The 19,048-nt window shown below is 39.6% G+C and overlaps 1 protein-coding gene across 11 annotated transcripts in view; it reads right to left on the reverse strand.

Annotated features, from left to right (window-relative positions):
* The window catches only part of AHR (aryl hydrocarbon receptor), a 503,901-nt gene that overhangs the window by 282,913 nt on the left and 201,940 nt on the right, over nt 1-19,048 (reverse strand). For all 11 annotated transcript variants that reach the window (XM_086397512.1, XM_086397511.1, XM_086397502.1 and 8 more), the window contains exon 3: nt 2,274-2,377. The gene's annotated coding sequence lies outside the window, so the exon portion shown is untranslated. The remainder of the gene's footprint in view (nt 1-2,273; nt 2,378-19,048) is intronic.

Genomic DNA, 19,048 nt, shown 5'->3' on the forward strand with positions numbered 1-19,048 from the left:
GAGTCACAAGGTGTTGGACAGGACTGAGTGATTCAACAGCTCTAGATTCTGACCTATATGCTTTAATATAAGGTATTTGTTTTTCTCTCTCTGACTTACTTCACTCTGTATGACTCTCTCGTGTCTAGGTCCATCCATGTCTCTGCAAATAACCCAATTTCCTTCCTTTTATAGCTGAGTAATATTCCATTGTATATATGTACCACAGCTTCTTTTTCCATTCCTCTCTTGATGAACATTAAGGTTGTTTCCAAAGCCCAGAGATAAACCCATGCACCTGTGGTCACCTAATCTATGACAAAGTGGGCAAGAATACACAAAGGAGAAAAGACAGCCTCTTCAATAAGTGGTGCTGGGGAAACTTGAAAGCTACATGTAAAAGAATGAAATTATAATACTCCCTAATACCAGACACAAAAACGAACTCAAAATGGACTAAAGATCTGAATTTAAGGCCAGATACTATAAAACTCTTAAAGGAAATCACAGGCAGAACACTCTTTGACATAAATAGGAGCAAGATCTTTTTTGACCCACCTCCTAGAGTACTTCCTTGGTGGCTCAAACAGTAAAGAATCCTCCTGTAATGTGGGACACCTGGGTTCAATCCCTGGGTTGGGAAGATCCCCTGGAGCTACCCACTCCAGTATTCTGGGCTGGAGAATTCCATGGACAGAGAAGCCTGGCGGGCTACGGTCCATGGGGTCACAAAGAATCAGACACTACTGAGAGACTTTCACTAAAGTACTTAAAAACAAATGAGACCTAATTAAACTTAAAAACTTTTGAGCAGCAAAGGAAGCCATAAATAAGATATAATGACAATCCTCAGAATGAGAGAAACTATTTGCAAATAAAGCAGATGACAGAGGATTAATCTCCAAAATATACAAGCAGCTCATGTAGCTCAATACAAAAAATTACAACCCAATCAAAAAATGGGCAGATCTAAATAGACATGTTTCCAAAGACATACAGATGGCCAACAAACATATGAAAAGATGCTCAATACCACTAATCATTAGAGAACTGCAAACAAAACTACAATGAGATATCACCTCACACCGGTCAGAAGGACCGTCATTAAAAAATCTACGAACAATAAATGCTGGGGCGGATGTGGAGAAAAGGGAACCCTTTTGTACTGTTGGTGGGAGTGTAAACAGATGCAGCCACTACAGAAAACAGTATGGAGATTCCTTAAAAAACTAAAAATAGAACTATCATACGACCCAGCAATCCCACTGCTGGACATATACTCAGAGAAAACCAGAATATAAAATGTATATACACTCCAACATTCACAGCAGCACTATTTACAATAGCCAAGATATATTTCTTTAAAAGTGAGATAATACCTGTGTAACTAGTTAGAAAGTATATCTATAAATTCTATCAGTTGGTAAAAAAAAAGTTGATTATAATAATCTCTGAAAACCATTTGTATTCAGTTTATGCAGTATCTGTAATTTTTAAAATAAGAAAATAAGCTAGTCTTATTAAGAGTGATTAACTTTTCATAACTTAAAAAATTTATTTAGGGTGTGGTTTTTATCTTTCACATGATATTAACTCATTGAAATACATATTCAATTTTGCATTGGTTAGACAGCACTAGCTGCTATAGTAGACTTCAAAAAATCTGGGCTCCAAAATCACTACAGATGGTGACTGCAGCCATGAAATTAAAAGACGCTTACTCCTTGGAAGGAAAGTTATGACCAACCTAGATAGCATATTCAAAAGCAGAGACGTTACTTTGCCAACAAAGGTCCGTCTAGTCAAGGCTATGGTTTTTCCTGTGGTCATGTATGGATGTGAGAGTTGGACTATGAAGAAAGCTGAGCGCCAAAGAATTGATGCTTTTGAACTGTGGTGTTGGAGAAGACTCTCGAGAGTCCCTTGGATTGTAAGGAGATCCAACCTGTCCATTTTGAAGGAGATCAGCCCTGGGATTTCTTTGGAAGGAATGATGCTAAAGCTGAAACTCCAGTACTTTGGCCACCTCATGCGAAGAGTTGACTCATTGGAAAAGACTCTGATGCTGGGAGGGGTTGGGGGCAGGAGGAGAAGGGGACGACAGAGGATGAGATGGCCGGATGGCATCACTGACTCGATGGACGTGAGTCTGGTTGAACTCCGGGAGTTGGTGATGGACAGGGAGGCCTGGCGTGCTGCGATTCATGGGGTCGCAAAGAGTCGGACACGACTAAGTGACTGATCTGATCTGATGGTCATATAAAGTTTATTTTTCAGTTGGACAATAGTCTAACCTGGGTATTCCTGGCATGTTGCTTTCCTCCACATGATGATTATAAGACTCTGTGACTTCCATCTTATGAGGTCTTCCGTCTCTTGGGGCCTCATTCTTCAGAGCCTAAGTTAACAGAAAGAGAAGAAAGCTTAGAGAAAACATACCCTTGATTATGTTCTGCTCATGTTACAATGAATAGATCTACTTCCACATCTAATGTAAATGTAAAGGGATCTACAATGTCCAGTTCAGCAACGACTTCCAACCACAACTCTAAATGAAGGCAGGGCAGTCATAAATTTTGGTTGTTGGCTGGCAACTCTGTGTAACCATGAAAAGACATATAATCTGTCCACCTATGTCCAATCACACAAAATTAAAATTTTTATCTCATTTTATGTTGTATGTCTGTAGTCAAGAAATCCAGGAAAATATATTATATTTGGTAGGTGAATGCAATCGGAATTTCATTGTTTATCCAGGGTGCAAAGAAAAAGAAAATCATTTCTTTTCACTCAGAATTTATTTCATTTCTGAAAAATGTAACTACAGAGTTGAACATTTATCAAACCACTCCTGACCTGTGCTGAAAGAATTTAATAAAAAAAGAATGACAAACTACTTGATAATAACAATTCTAGGTTTGTTTATTTCACAGTATTTTATACCATATAAATATAACTTTCCCCATGGCTTTGCATTATTGTTTACCTAGTGGAGAAGAGCATAATACCCAATCATTTTTTTCATCTGGAGACAATAACAAATGGTTCTCCTTCATTCAGTTCAGTTCAGTCACTCAGTCGTGTCCGACTCTTTGCGACCCCATGAATCACAGCACGCCAGGCCTCCCTGTCCATCACCAACTCCCGGAGTTTACTCAAACTCATGTCCATCGAGTCGGTGATGCCATCCAGCCATCTCATCCTCTGTCGTCCCCTTCTCCTCCTGCCCCTAATCCCTCCCAGCATCAGGGTCTTTTCTAATGAGTCAACTCTTCGCATGAGGTGGCCAAAGTACTGGAGTTTCAGCTTCAGCATCAGTCCTTCCAATGGACACCCAGGACTGATCTCCTTTAGGATGGACTGGTTGGATCTCCTTGCAGTCCAAGAGACTCTCAAGAGTCTTCTCCAACACCACAGTTCAAAAGCATCAATTCTTCAGCACTCAGCTTTCTTCACAATCCAACTCTCACATCCATACTTGACTACTGGAAAAACCATAGCCTTGACTAGATGGACCTTTGTTGGCAAAGTAATGTCTCTGCTTTTGAATATGCTATCTAGGTTAGTCATAACTTTCCTTCCAAGGAGTAAGCGTCTTTTAATTTCATGGCTGCAATCACCATCTGCAGTGATTTTGGAGCCCCCCAAAATAAAGTCTGACACTGTTTCCATTGCTTCCCCATCTATTTCCCACGAAGTGATGGTACCAGATGCCATGACCTTCGTTTTCTGAAGCTGAGCTTTAAGCCAACTTTTTCACTCTCCTCTTTCATCAAGAGGCTTTTTAGTTCCTTTTCACTTTCTGCCATAAGGGTGGTGTCATCTGCATATCTGAGGTTACTGAGATTTCTCCTGGCAATCTTGATTCCAGCTTGTGCTTCATCCAGTCCAGTGTTTCTCATGATGTACTCTGCATATAAGTTAAATAAGCAGGGTGACAATATACAGCCTTGACGTACTCCTTTTCCTATTTGGAACCAGTCTGTTGTTCCATGTCCAGTTCTAACTGTTGCTTTCTGACCTGCATATAGGTTTCTCAAGAGGCAGGTCAGGTGGACTGGTATTCCCATCTCTTTCAGAATTTTCCAGTTGATTGTGATCCACACAGTCAAAGGCTTTGGCATAGTCAATAAAGCAGAAATAGATGTTTTTCTGGGACTCTCTTGCTTTTTCCATGATCCAGTGGATGTTGGCAATTTGATCTTTCGTTCCTCTGCCTTTTCTAAAACCAGCTTGAACATCTGGAAGTTCACGGTTCACGTATTGCTGAAGCCTGGCTTGGAGAATTTTGAGCATTACTTTACTAGCATGTGAGATGAGTGCAATTGTGAAGTGGTCTGAGCATTCTTTGGCATTGCCCTTCTTTGGGATTGGAACTGACCTTTTCCAGTTGAAATTGGAATTGAAAGTTGGGATTGAAAATTGGAAATTGGAATTGAAGTTGGGATTGAAAACTGACCTTTTCCAGTCCTGTGGCCACTGCTGAGTTTTCCAAATTTGCTGGCATATTGAGTGCAGCACTTCCACAGCATCATCTTTCAGGATTTGAAATAGCTCAACTGCAATTCCATCATGTCCACTAGCTTTGTTCATAGTGATGCTTCCTAAAGCCCACTTGACTTCACATTCCAGGATGTCTGGCTCCAGGTGATTGATCACACCATCGTGATTATCTTGGTCGTGAAGCTCTTTTTTGTACAGTTCTTCTGTGTATTCTTGCCACCTCTTAATATCTCCTGCTTCTGTTAGGTCCATACCATATTTGTGGATAATAAAACATACAGCAAGAAGTTCATTAACAACATGATATACTAAATGTCATGGATTAATATGTATTAATTCCACTAATATGAAAATGCATGTGAACATTTTAAAACTTTAAAGTTGCCTATAAATATTGTTTTCATTTTCATCATTATACCTATTGTGGGAGAAGATCTCAGAGTTCATACATCATTTCAGGATGTGTAATATACACTAGAACATAATACACACCACCATCTCTAAGGTGGTGTACACAAATGCTCACACTAGGAAAGTGAGTAAATGCTATTTTTATGATGTTCATACAAAAATCTCTTCGCTTCCAACAGAAGACTTCTAGTAGGATGATTTTAGTACAGACATGCTCTATGAAGTGGAATTGTCATGTGTAAAGTTTCTGGAAACTGAGGCGAGCAGGGAAGATGAAAATGTTTCACAGAGAAGCCCCAGTAATCCCGTCCATGCGGTAAAGTAGCACAAACGGTAGGGGCAGTAAGGGCAAGACAAGGTGCATTTGCAGTTTTGCTACTAAATCCAGATCACACACTTATTATATGTATGTTGAACTCCATTTACATAGATTATTGCACATCTACCCTTAACATGTTATTTGTCACTTGTGAGAACAAGTTTATGATCCTGACCTCATTTCAGCAGGAGTTTTTACTACTGTCTCTATCATACTCGAACCATTTCAGGTACTCAAATAGCTTATTGTGGAGGGGGGCGGATAAGCACTAGGAAAAGAAAACTTCTCAAGACAGCTCTCAGCTTATCACCTGGCACAGATTCAGAGAATCAGCCAACAGGTTTATTTGAATAAGTGGTTCACGTTCTGCAGTCTTCAGCCGCCCACAAAGAACAGCTGTCTGACTTACCCCATGTCAGGTGCGTGCCTATGTGAGCACAGCAGTATCCTCAGTATCAAATACGATGTGTCACTGGAGGCAGGCACTCTATGTTCCTTGCTTTGTCTTTTAAAAGCAATGTGCTATGAATCATTAATTCATTGAGATATAAATGCTTCTGTAATTCAATAACCCTATTGTACAAATCTGTTTTTAATTGGTCCCTAAAAAGAAAAGGGAAACATCTTCAAATTCTTTCTTTTTTAAAAGATGGATGTTCCATCTTGGTCACTCTCCATGTCCTTGGTCAAGTTACTTCATCACATTAAGCCTTAACTGACTCACAGAAATAATATTCTTTCCTCATGGAGTTGTTGTAAAGATGGAACACGACAATGATTGTGATGTCTCACTTCTACTAAGCATCACATAGTGTGATGGGCATTCTGACTTGAGTCTGAGAGTTGGTTTGGGCATATTCAGGAAAGTGGGAAGGCAGTCCCTCCAGAAGCCTTTTTGCAGTGGGGCTAGGCAACTCCCAGGAGAGTAGTCATCCTGACAGAAAAGGTAGCCCAGAATGATGAGTTTAACAAGAAGCTTCAGCCACCAGTGATGAGAGGTGAATGTGACGATACATGATGCCTCTTCCCTGGATTTGTCTGTTGCTGTATCCACTGCACTCTCACCGTGGGTGTGTGGAAAGAAAATAATCAATAGCATCCTGACTCACATCTTAGTGAAGACCCTGGAAGGAAGCTGCTAAGTCACTTCAGTTGTGTCTGACTCTGTGTGACTCCATAGATGTCAGCCCACGAGGCTCCCCCAGCCCTGGGATTCTCCAGGCAAGAACACTGGAGTGGGTTGCCATTTCCTTCTCCAGTGCAGGAAAGTGAAAAGTGAGAGTGAAGTCACTCAGTCGTGTCTGACTCTTAGCGACCCCATGGACTGCAGCCCACCAGGCTCCTTTGTCCATGGGATTTTCCAGGCAAGAGTACTGGAGTGGGTTGCCATTGCCTTCTCCATGGAAGGAAGCAGCTCTACCTTAACGGCCGTCAGAGAAGCTCTTCCAGCTTAAAGCGGAAGCCTGAGCAGCTACAGAATTTCAAGGGCTCCAGCATCTTAGCTGTCATGGGGGTTGGCAGGTTCTGGTGGACAGACACACGTGCAAGGTGCTGGATGGGGGTTGGGAGCAGACTAGCTCTTCAGCATGTGTCTGGCAACCCGGGGGTGGGGGAGTTCCCAGAAAAACCAGAGGGACCCTGTCCAGATGGCTGAGCTATCATATCACCAAGTAGGGGCAAGGATAAACAGGTCACACCACTCCTGTGATGGCTTCTGTGACTAGGTGCTGGTCATGCATGGGGAGCAAGTCAAAACATAAAAGCAAATTGTCTGTCACATGATTAGTCAATTTAAAGTTTTCTTTGAACTTATGTTTTGTACTCTCAAAGATAATAACTTTCTGTGAAATAGGATGTGAAATTTTTCAAATGATATTGCCACACAGTTTCTCTTAAAAAATAAAAAAGGATGTGAGAATCCCTCCCAAAACACATGCTGGACACATCATGAGAACTTCTTTTTATGAGCAGAAGTACCTATTCATTCCATTCACTAAATCTGATTCTAGGTTTAAGTTGCTCAGTGACTATGATTTCAATTCAAAATAATAGAATGAACAACCCCTAAAAAAATCATCCAAGGATTTTGAAGGACACTTGAAAATTGAGTTTTCTCATGTTAGTTTTCTGGTTTTGTTTTTCCCTTTTGAGGTGGTGTTGGTATAGAGGAAAATTCATGAGCCCTTGGAATCTGACAATTCCTTGGCCTTCCACTTAACTGGTGGGGACCCTTAGCAAACAGTTTAACCTCATAAAATAAAATGTTACAAGACAATATTAGATAAACATTAGGTATTAGATAAATATTAGACAATATTAGATAAACTGAGTACAGTACAGTACACCTAATGCTTGGCACACTCAGCAGGCAATGCTAATTATTTTCCACCCTTCCCAATTTCCTGTCTACCTCTCTTCCAAACATACATTTCCATTTCAAGAATCCACAGGCAGGACAGCAAAATGGACTGGAAGTCATTGATTGGGCATCTATTCTACTTCTGAAAATTATGTACATTCTCAGGGCCTCAGTTTCCTTATCTGTAAAATGGATGATAGCATCTTCCACGTAGATTTTTGTGGGAATTAAGTGGATTAAGTCATGTGAAGTCCTTAGAAGCATGGGCTCTAAGCATGGAAGCTCCAGGAGAAATTTATGGTTGCTTTTATACCCCCGGAACACAAAGCAGGACCTAGAACATAGTGGGTGCAGAATAAATATTTGAAATAAATGAAAAATGATGGTAACATGCTTGCTTCCCTTGGCCCAACACAAACTCTCCTTTTACAAACTGTGGGACCTGTGTGGATGAATGCAGGGCAGGGATTTAGAGATTGCATCCTAAGTGGAATTCAGGGATTTCCCCTGAGTTCCCCTGACCTGAACTGTATTTCCCATGACCCATGATCTTCTCTCTCCATGAACACACCTGCTCATCCTGTCCAGGGGGCAAGTTTGTGTTAGATGCTTGCGCGCTTCTGTATTTGCCAGCATTTCTCCACTCTGCCTTCTGTCTGGGCACAGAGATGGAAGGCTGCTGAGGGGCAGTGTGCCCCTCCTGTAGTAGGCAGGAGGCACTCAGTAAATGACTCATGGAGTGAATAAGTCACTGTCCGCAGTGCATTGCAAATGAATGTTTTTATTATAATGAGTTATTTCTTACAGACAAATTCTCAATACTTTCTATCCCATTCACAGTAATGATACAATTTCCAGAGTAAGATTAGGTGCTACTAGAGTGTGGTCACTCCTGATGCCTCTCTTTGGTGACTTCTAGCAGATAGAGTTCACTATATGCAACAGTGGGTTATGGATTTGGCAATGCAGTTTCAGTGTAATTGTTGTTCAGTCCCTAAGCCGTGTCCAACTCTTTGAGACACCATAGCTTCCCTGTCCTTCACCATCTCTCTGAGTTCACTCAAACTCATGTCCACTGAGTTAGTGATGCCATCCAACCATCTCATCCTCTGTCGTCCCCTTCTCCTCTTGCCCTCAATCTTTCCCAGCATCAGAGTCTTTTCTAATGAGTCAGCTCTTCTCATCAGGTGGCCAAAGCTTCAGCTTCAGCATCAGTCCTTCCAGTGAATATTCAGGGTTAATATCCTTTAGGATGGACTAGTTTGATCTCCTTGCAGTCCAAGGGACCCTCAAGAGTCTTCTCCAACACCATAGTTCAAAAGCATCCATTCCTTGGCACTCAGCCTTCTTTATGGTCCAACTCTCACGTACATACACAACTACTGGAAAAACCATAGGTTTGACTATATGGACCTTGTCGGCAAAGTAATGCCTCTGCTTTTTAATATGCTGTCTAGATTGGTCAGTATAATTAAACTGCTTTGAAAGCAAAACATAAGTTCAATGTGTTTGTATGATTTGACTCCTAACTGTCCCATGAAAATCTGTGAGTCTCTATACGGCCTGAGTTATATTACTATTTCCATATACTTTTAAGTGTGTTCCCTGAATACTTAACTTCAAGCTAACTAAACCATATATTAAAATGGTCCTAAGAAATCCTTCTGGGCATGTATCTGGAGAAAACCATAATTTGTAGAGATACATGCACCCAGATATTCATTGCAGCAGTATTCACAATAACTAAGACATTATAATAGCAACCTAAATGTCTATTGAGAGGAATGGATAAAAAAGATGTGGTACATATATACAAATGAATACTACTCAGCCATAAAAAGAACAAAATCATGCCATTTGCAGCAACATGGACGGACCTACAGATTATCATACTAAGTGAAATAAGTCAGAGAAAGACAAATATGATATCACTCATATGTGTAATCTAATTTAAAAAATAATACAAACGAACTTATTTCACAAACAGAAACTGACTCACAGATTTTGAAAAAAACCTTATGGTTACCAAAGGGGGAACATCAGGGGGAGAGAGAAATTAGACACACCACTGCACATAAAACAGATAAACATGTGTGTGACATACACACACCACTACATATAAAATAGATAAACCAGAAGGACCTACTGTATAGCACAGGGAACTCTATTCAATATTCTGTAATGATCTATATGGGAAAGAATCTGAAAAAGAATGAATACATGTATATGCATAACTGAAATACTTTGTTGTACATCTGAAAGTAACACCACATTGTAAATCTACTCCAATAAAGTTTTCAAAAAAAGAAACCCTCCACACGCTTTGCTGGGAGAAGTCTGATATGGTAAGAGTGAAATTTGCAGGGCATGTGATGTTTTGACTAGGCCAAACCAAAGGAAACCCACTCCTTTCAGCTCCAGAGTGCCCTTCTCCATTTGCTGCTTCACCCTTTGTGATGAGCCATCAAAAAGTTTATTGTGAGAGTCCCTGGAAGTGTACAGCGGTGTACTGAATGAAAAAAGCCAGATGAGCAGCCAGGAGAAAGTGCAAGTCCAATGCACTACAGACACTTGGAGGTTTGCATGTAACTCCTCTCCCCAGGCAACCATGGGAAGACAATTTCCTGAGGATGCAACTCCCTGTTTGAGAATATTTATCATTAGAAAACTGAATTAGCAGCTTCCACTGCCTTGATCCCTTTCACATGACAAAATGCCTACAATTTTGAAGACTAATCATTTTCTCCTTGAAGTAGACCACACAAAGGAGGTTTCATAGTTCCTCATTTTAGCCATCTATTATGATTCAAGCATGAATCATCCTCTCTATTCCCATAATAAATCCGTCCCATAGTTAGAATGCTTAAGAACAGATGCACCCAAAGATCTTATTTGTGGTTGTATGTGTGCGTATGTGTATCCGAAAATGCCAGAACCTAAATATTTTTGGTACTTTTCAGGACTGGAAGCAAAGCCACACCTAACTGGAGAGCCAGTGATTGTGTGGGACTGATGATAGTCTTAAAAATTCTCTGAAACTTTTTGACATATCCTGCCCCCCCAAAACAATCTTAGAACTATGAACTCAAACTGTCAACTGATTTGTTAACAAAAACCAACTCCAGTTTGTAAATGCTTAAGCTTACATGAACAGGAGCATTCCTTCCTAAAACTGAGAGGAAGTCCTAAAAGGGCTTATCTTCTAACTCTAGTTTGTCATACACCACCAAAAGGTCTACTGAGAGCATCACTACTGCCTATGCATGCATACACACACACACACACACACACACATACCACCACCACCACCACCACACACGGGTGTAGAAATAACCCAGGAATAATGGACAAAGGGCAGATGTGGCTAAGCCCTTCTGTGATAAATCTTGTGCTTCCCAGGTGGCTGAGTGGTACAGAATCTGCCTGCCAATGCAGAAGATACAGAAGACGTGGGTTGGGAAGATCTCCTGGAGAAGAAAATGGCAATCCACTGCAATATTTTTGCCTGGAGAATTCCATGGACAGAGGAGCCTGGCGGGCTGCATTCCATGGGATCATGAAGAGTCAGATGTGACCAAGCACACACACACTCATCATAAACTGTCACATCACTTTAAATTAAAAGACCACATGATGGTTGAAGTAACATTAAGGATGAATCCTCCAAGCTTTTTGTAAGTTATCCACCGAGGTGCAGCAGGCATGCTAAGCACATACTGAGGACGCCACAGCTTGCCCAGCCTTGTGGGCCGGAGCACCAAAGCACTGATTCCTCACTTCTCTTGGGTTGCCCTGAGGGATCTTAAGAAAGGGGCACCGTTGTGACTAATAGTCTCCAATGCACCGATAAGGGAGCTAATTTTGTGTTCCTGTGGTGACACCTATGAATATAATCAGCAGGCTTGATAAAAATATTTGCATAAAATCCATATATGCACACATATAGTAACATGTACTGGTAACTACCTACCTTATAGTATATGTTATACCATCAATTATGAGTTTCTTTATCAATTTTCCATAGTTCAGAATCTCACACTTTCCTTCCAAATAATGGAAATACATTACTTTTAAAAATCAAGTTTACTTCCTAATGGCTAACCATTTTATCTGAAAAATCATTGGTCCACTGATTTACCACAATAATAACACTTATTTCCATAATAGCACAGAGCTCAGGAACTAAAGCCAAATACGTTTCATTTTTTTTAAATTCTAAGTAATAATACTATATCATTTATGTAGCATACATTTTTTTAAAGAATGTGGCCAAATAGTTTTTATTGTAAAAGAGAACTGCAATATATGAAAAACATGAAATCTGGAGAAAGGAAAATATTGACACGAATCTACTGCCACACATACTCAGTTGTGCATTACCTGGCAGGCGACTAGCATTAGCACAACACTGAAGGTGTGTTCAGAGCTCCACTGATGTGCCAGGGAGGCTCAAGGCTCACATCCTACATGTTGACTGACAAAGTGCTGCTTTAGGGCAGACAGACTCAAGGTCATGACAATAATATGACATTTAATTTGAGCACACCGGGCATTTTTAAATCTGGAATGCTCTCAACTTCATTTCCACATATGAGTTTTAGTCATTAGGTTCCCAGGTATTTGACCAACATCTGGAAACGTCACACGATTCCTGAGATGCTGGCTACTTGACAAGACCTCCTGGTCCACTGGAGGGCTCTCTGATGGGGCTGACACTTGGAAAATATTCCAGTCTCAATGCTAGGACCATGCATGGGAACAGCTTAGCTCAATCCCTTCGCTTTCCATAGCAATGATGGTTCCCAGAGAACTCTAGGGCACTCATTAAAGTGTTCAGACATATCAATCCGTCTTCAGTATCTTTTAAAATGTCTATCATGGAATCTTAGTCCTGTAAGACTCCCTGCTGAAGAAGGCAGGGGAGGGGCAATTTAACCTTGGACAGATCATTTTAATAAACACAGCACAAAATGTTTCCTCATAGGTGAATATTACCATGCAAATTAAAAATCTGTTACTTCAGGTCTTCAAAAATTATATTATTACCTAAATCTTTATTAGGTTATTAACCAAAAGCCTATCAACATCCTGGGGAATAATATGCAGCACTGTGAAAAATTCTTCCCCATATGCTAGAGTTCATTAACACATTTTCTGGCTACCATTCCCAGATCCAACCCCATCAGAATAAACTCTCAATTCTTATTTTCTCCTCTATTTGAAGCTTCTTCTCCAGAAACCATTCTCTCCTTCTCTTCTCTGGAGTCAGTATCAGATAATACCTAACCACTAACTTTCTTTTTGAAACTTCCGCTACAGGTGACTTACTTTATTTTTTTTTTTAATTTTATTTAACTTTACAATATTGTATTGGTTTTGCCATATACTTTAGAGCAATGGGTTCAGAAATGGGTTGGTAATTAAAGGTACCATGATAATGAAATGGACTCTGTTTCACTGTTGTGGTGGCAATGATTCCTCTTAATAATAGGTTACAACAAAATACATAGAGCATTTTAATGTTATTTAGCTGCCAACTAAATCAACATTGTTCATTCGCCTTAACTTTCATTTTGATCTAAATTTGGAAGCATAGAAATGAACAAGCAATTTTATCATTATATGCTTTTCCCAAACTTGTGACTATATGTTTTTGTACTGTTCTGACACAAGTAGTCTTTTTAAAAGGCTTGCATATTCATTGTAGTAAAGGACAATTGGTTCTCATGATTTTCATTGGCTGTTGGATCTGTCAGAGAACAGGATCCTTCATTCTTTCAAGGACTCTATAATAGTTATCAGTATTTACCTGAAAAAAATGACAGATTTTATCTTGCATTTAATTTGCTTGGGCTCCAGAGTCCAATCCCATGTTGTAAGTCAATATTCTACCATTTACCCTGTGACTTTTGCAAAGTTAACCTTTTTGTCCTTCATTTTCTATTGTGGAAATAGGTAATACAGAAACCAAGAAGGCTATTGACCAGATTCAAGTAGATAATTAATGCAAAGGACTTGAAATTTATCCATAGTATAACAAGTGCTTAATTAATATTAGCCATTGTTGTTGCTATTATGGCAGAAGTGATAGAGATGCTTTAAAATCACAAACTTCAATGTCCACTTGTAAATTCTTTCTCTCTCCACCTTACTAGAAACTGAATAGCCAGAAGTAGCAAACAGAGAGAGCAGAGGGATTGTCTCAGCATATAATTAGTCTGAGATAACACATTCACAGAAATCATTTGAATTGGCCATGATATCAGATTTCAAAAAATGCAAATGTATTGACAGACTGGGAGCTACTAGTTCCTATAAAGACATGAATACCTTATCATGAGCTCACTATCTCCAAACATGCTTCTGCAAATAACAGAGGGAAAAAAATCACTCACTAAGGAATTTTATTCTCTGGATACTTTGCTATCTTTGATGAAATGTCACCTTCTCACTTAGGTCTTCCCAAACGTACCATACCCCTCCCACCTCCTAGCATACCTTATTACCTTGTGCTTTTAATGTTTTAATTCGGTGTATCGCCTTTGCAATAGGCTGAATGTTTATATCTTCCCAAATGTGCATCTTGAAATCCTATCCCCTGATATTATGGTATTAGGACAGGGACCTTTGAGAGATAATTAGGATTAGATGGGGGTCCTGAGGATAGACCTTCATGAATGAGATTAGCACCCTTAAAAGAGTCAAAGAGAACTTGCTTGTCTCTGCTCTCAGACATGTAAGGATACGATGAGTCAGCAATCTGCCTCCTAAAAGACGTTCTCACCAGATCCAACCAAGCTGGCACGCTATACTTGAATTTCCAGAACCCTGAGCAATACATTTCTGTTGCTTATAAGCATCTCAGTCCACGGCACTTTTGTTATAGAAGCCTAAGCTGACAGAGACAACTTTCATACACACAATACAATTTACTAGTTCACTCTTTAATGTTTGGCCTCCCCTATTTGAATGCTAGCTTAGTTGCATAAGGACTTTCCATAATTTTTTTTCAAAACTGTATCCCTAACACTTAGAACAATTCTTAGTGCATATCATGAATATTTGAGGACTAAATGAACAAGTCCAGAAGTGGGACAGATAGAGCTTTGATCAAGTCAGTAGCTAAAGAATATCAAGACTCAGACTCCTTCTGCCTTTCCACCCTGCCATCCTCAGTGTTGGCTTCATCCTAAGGTTAAAAAACCTGCTGTCCTTGGTTTTCTAACATGAAAAATGGTAGATTCGGACACAACTGAAATGACTTAGCAATAATATTAATACAGACTCTCTGAGGGCTAATGACTAGATTGAAGGAGGTGATAAATGCCCCCACAAAAGCAAGAAAGTATTCACTGAAGTCCTTCAACAGATCTTCCTCCATACCTCATTGAACAGAAATTTGATCACTTAAACTAATTAAGTGTTTAAAGAAAAGGAAATTTCTTTAAATGTTGGAGAAATCAGAATTTCCCCCTAAAATGAGGGAAAGGATCATGTTCCTCTGGGGTAAATATTAATGCTTGATGCCACAATATCACAGGCCATTGGCAAAAAAGAAGCTTAGATGGGTAGACAGAGCAAATTGCTGTCAATCACATTATTAGATCACTGTTTCTATGCTTTACTGAGGTTGGCTAGGCTAAGACTAAGAGCTTTTAAAACAATTACAAATAACACTGTCCTTAAAAGTAGACTCACATTTAGTTCAAGTGAAATGGCCTATTTCACACATGCTGGATTTAGGAAACATCATTCAACAACTAAAAGCAACCAAGGTCAGTTTTTCTTTGCATTCTACAGTCCAGATGCTTAATTTGCTTTCAGAAAGACTGAGGCCTAAAAAACCTATGTGTGAATTAATACTGCTGCTGCTGCTAAGTCGCTTCAGTCGTGTCCGACTCTGTTCGACCCCATAGATGGCAGCCCACCAGGCTCCCCCATCCCTGGGATTCTCCAGGCAAGAACACTGGAGTGGGTTGCCATTTCCTGCTCTAATGCATGAAAGTGAAAAGTGAAAGTGAAGTTGCTCAGTCATGTCCGACTCTAGCGACCCCATGGAGTGCAGCCTACCAGGCTCCTCCGTCCATGGGATTTTCCAGGCATGAGTACTGGAGTGGGGTGCCATTCCCTTCTCCGGTCACTTGGATTTCAGTATGTGTTTGATATGTTCATGTTACAAAGTTTAGTTGCCTTTTTGTTTAATATATATGCTCCCATTTCTTCTGGCTCTTCAAGTGGCCAAGATAAAAACTAAGAGTATATTTATGGATGTGAGAAGTGATGTGTTGAAATATTTTATTGGTTTAGATTCGGTTTGGTAATCATCTGTCTTTTTTTTAGTTCAATAGCACATGTGAAAAGAATGAGTGTGTAAAAATGCCTTCTAGGAAATAAAACAGCACAACTGAATATCTATTCAAATATACAAGAAAGAAATTCAATTTGGGCTTTTTAATGACTAACCTTTATATGGAAAGAAATGATTCCATTAAATTAATACAGCCTAACTGTGAAATTTTCAGTATCTAGTAATGATTATATACTTTTTTAACATTCATTTGCTATTTGACGTTTATGTATTTAACCTTGACATCTACCAAAGAAGAAAAGTAGTTGCCAGAAAAATGATAAAAGTGAAATTAGGCCACTTAGATCAAATTTAATATTTCTGATTCAATGTCCATATGAGCTAGAATAAAACTGATGAATGACTATGAATTGGACACTTAAACTTCCATTGAGAATTGAGAGTTATGTCAAAATTATCTCTTAAGTAAATACTCAGTATTCTCCCAGAGAACTGTGGCATGTATATGTACCTGACCAGAGTCTGTGAGAAATAGATGTTGCATAGGAACACATACCCTAACAGTTTATTTGGACTACCTTAACATTATAAATAATTACTTCTGATGCATTTACTTGCCAAACTGCAATCAGGCCTTCCCTGATGACGCTGTTTCCAGGTACTTTAACTCTCTTCCATATTGTCCCTTAATGACACTTCCCTTGTCTATTTGCCTTTTTCCATGGTTTTATGTTTATATAATTTTGCAATTTATTCTATTCATTCACTAGAAGTCAAAGCTGAAATTAAACACTTGATTTATCTTTGCTAGAAAGCCATAAAGACAACACAAACTTAGCAAACAAAATAGTTAATCACCAGAGATTAAAAAAAAAAAAGTTTACAACACACTAAATTGGCCACATTTTGTAACACAACATCAGTAGCATTTATGTTTTAAGTTATCTGTATTGTGATCTAGGTGTTAGGCTTTGCAGACAAATCTGGTAGTAACATGTTTCTACACTGCACCCTGTGTGTCCTGAGGATTTCCTGCATGAAACATACTGTGTCTATTCAATGATCTATACAATGAGGAAATAGAGAGGACAGAGGCAAAAAGATCAAGGTATGCAGAAGGTCAAGATTTGAAAAGCTATTGGAGCAATGAGAATGTGATAGTCATGGTTTCATAGATGTGCTTTTGGACGTGATCCTGCTAAAACAGAGGTCTCCAGCTCATAGTCAAATAAAAAGTAATCTCGTTGAAACGTATTATTACCATATGTAAAACCGATGACCAGTGTGAGTTCAATGCATGAAGCAGGGCATCCAAAGTCAGTGCTCTGGGACAACCCAGAGGGTTAGGGTGGGGAGGGAGGCGGGAGGGGTGTTCATGATGGTAGGGACACATGTTATACCTACGGCCGATTCACACTGATGTTTGGCAAAACCATTACAATATTGTAAAGTAACTATCCTCCAATTAAAATTAATTAATTAAAAATAAATAAATGCATGTAATTTATGTATATATTACATATAAGTATGCACATAGACATATAGTATATAGATATATAATATGTAAGTATATGTATGATATACCTTTATGTGTAAACATACACACTCTAATACCTTGTTACGATTTTGAACAAACTGTTACCTATTAGACCAATTAAGAATTTAAAAAAATAAAAGTTTTCATTTTACCCTTAGAAAAAAAAAGTGATCTCGCTGGGAAGCTGTCAAACAGCCTCTTCAAAAAGAGCAGTCCTCTTTTGTGGACAGAATAACAAGCATTAATTCCACTTACATGTATGTTCAATATAACATTAATAAATGAACGATAAAAGAAAAGAGCATGCTATAGAATACACAGCTCTATTAAACGAAGTGAAGTCACAGCCAAAAGACAAAAAATACAAAGTCAAAAATACAAATATTCTTAACCACTGGTGGTTTAGGGGGGCTTCCCAGGTAGCTCAGCTGTAAAGAATCCACCTGCAATTCAGGAGGTGGATTCCTGGATTGAGAAGATCCGCTGGAGAAGGGATAGGCTACCCACTCCAGTATTTTGGGGCTTCCCTGGTGGCTCAGACAGTAAAGATCCTCCTGCAATGCGGGAGACCTGGGTTCCATCTCTGGGTTGGGAAGATCCCCTGGAGGAGGGCATGGCAACCCACTCCAGTATTCTTGCCTGGAGAATCCCATGGACAGAGGAGCCTAGTGGGCTACAGTCCATGGGGTTGCAGAGTCTGATACAGCTGAGCAACTAAGCACAGCACAGGTGGTCCAGTGGTTAAGAATCTGCCTTCTAATGCAGGGGACATGGGTTCCATCCCTGGTCAGAGAGCCAAGATTCCACATGCCACAGGGCACCTAAATCCATGCACCATAACTAAGCCTGAGTGCCACAAACAGAGAGAAGCTCACACACCACAATGTCACAAATAAGATCCCGCATGCCACAACTAAGACCTGATACAACCAAATAAAAATTTAAAACTACAAATACGTAAAATCGTATTTCTCACTAAGGAAAGGCATCGAAGCAAGGAATGCACAAATTGTAAGAAGCTTAACCAAGAAGCCACTTATCTTTTGGCTGTGAGCTCCAAGAAAAGCTGAAGGTGCAGCACCATTGTATGCATGCATACTGAGTTGCTCAGTTGTGTCCGAATCTTTGCAACCACAGGGACTATAGCATTCCAGGCTCCTCTGTCCACGGGGATTTTCCAGGCAATAATACAGGAGTGGGTTGCCCTTTCCCTGCCCAGCTAAGGGAAACACACTGAGTGCAGTGACTGCAGGGATGACCTTCCTGCCTTAAGACACAGACCCCACTGGTAGAGCCAGAACTAGGGTGTCAGATGCAGTAGAATTTGAAAGCACATAAAGCATTCACACTTACTTTTCTGCTACACATTTCTACAAATCTAGTAAAATTGTCTAGTTCTGTCTTGCTTTTAGTCATTCTAGATAAGAAACCTTGTAACGTGTATGCATTTCAAGTACTTATCTATAAACAGAATGGCAGTTGATTTTATGTGAGCAAATATTGCTCTTTTTCCTGTGGCAAAACACCTGAGGTTGTAACATGTTTTCTGGGATAGCAAATTCCAACTTTATAGAGGCACTCTCTAACGAAGAAAAAACAGAAAGAGGAAGTAATTTTAAAGCAGCTCTGTGT

This window comes from Bos grunniens, chromosome 4, assembly GCF_055505025.1.
Source record: "Bos grunniens cultivar Pamir isolate PY7600 chromosome 4, Bosgru_T2T1.0, whole genome shotgun sequence".
NCBI classification, from domain to species: Eukaryota; Metazoa; Chordata; class Mammalia; order Artiodactyla; family Bovidae; genus Bos; species Bos grunniens.